Below are 1,277 nucleotides of genomic sequence, written 5' to 3' on the forward strand. Positions count from 1 at the left end.
CGGGGTGTGGATACTTCTGCTCTGAAGAGGGAGCGACCCTGGGCTGGCGTTCCTGCCACTGTAGAACACCTTTTGGCTTGGCAGGGACGGGTGGGGTGGCAAAGGGATTACTGGGAAAAGGACAGATTACGCTGGTGGTGTGAAGGGGTCACTGGGGACAACATGGTATGAAAAAGCGGCGTCAGGATTCTGCTGAGTCAGGCAGGTTGGGGTGAGGCTGGAGTGGCCAACCCACAAGGGGCCTTGAATGCCTAGCATCCCAGTCTTCCCATGGCAGGTGATCTGGGTGGGGCCAGTGGAATCACTTGCCTGGCGCCCATTTTAAGGATAATTATGAGGTGCTCGCTTCGGCAGCACACATACTAAAAGCGGGACAATACAGAGAAGATTAGCATGGCCCCTGTGCAGGGATGACACCCAAATTCATGAAGCGTTCCATATTTTAAAAGTAAAAAAAGAAAAGATAATTATTACATATAAATGGTGGAAATGGAAAGAACTTAGACGTGTACTATACAAGTGAAGTCACCCCGCCCGAAGCAACCCTTAGTCCTCTCTAAGAGTAACCACAGCTCCAAGGTTTCATGCTTATACTGTCACAGGACGTGGAATAACATGTATGTTACTAGTGTCATCCTATTTATAGACTTCGGCACCTCCCTTTCTCACCCAGTGCCTTGGGAGTGCAGGATCTTGCCACGTCAGCACATGTGAGCTACCTTGTTCTTTTGAGCAGCTGCATTAATATCTATCGATGGACAGGTTATTTTCAGTTGTTAGCTATTGCAAATAATGCTGCAATGAGCATCCTTGTTCATGTGTCTTAGAGTACTTTTGCCAGCATAGCCCTCGGATAAATTCCTAGCAGAATTGCTGAGTCAAAGGGATTTTAAAAACAAGTTGGCAGGGTGACTGCATGGAGCCCAGCTGGAAGCCATTGCGGTAATTCTTGGGTGAGTGATGGTGGTGGCCTGAAGCCAGGCTGAGCAGGCTGAAGGCCCTTGGCGATGGGGGAGGAGTGGGGAGTGAGCGAAGTGAGCCTGAGTGTTGAAGCTGTGGGGAAGCAGGTGGGACCTTGCAGCTTGACGACCACCCTCATTCAGCCCCCCTGAGTGAGGACAGCCCTGTGGCTGGTCTTGGTGTGTCCACCTCGGAGCTCAGCCTTGGAGCCTGGTACCCACTGCACTCTGACTTCAAGCCCCTTGCAGCGGACCTGCAGGGTGAGACCAGCAGGATGGAGGATTTTGTCCTCCCCACAGATGAGGAAACAGGCTCAG

The 1,277-nt window shown here is 51.4% G+C and overlaps 1 non-coding gene across 1 annotated transcript; it reads left to right on the top strand.

The window, feature by feature from the left end:
• The first annotated feature begins 338 nt into the window (after positions 1 to 338).
• On the top strand, positions 339 to 445 carry LOC118677837. The gene has a single exon (XR_004974563.1). It is a non-coding gene; the product is annotated as a U6 spliceosomal RNA (small nuclear RNA).
• Positions 446 to 1,277: the final 832 nt, after the last annotated feature.

This window comes from Myotis myotis, unplaced genomic scaffold (genome assembly GCF_014108235.1).
Source record: "Myotis myotis isolate mMyoMyo1 unplaced genomic scaffold, mMyoMyo1.p scaffold_m19_p_2, whole genome shotgun sequence".
NCBI lineage: Eukaryota > Metazoa > Chordata > Mammalia > Chiroptera > Vespertilionidae > Myotis > Myotis myotis.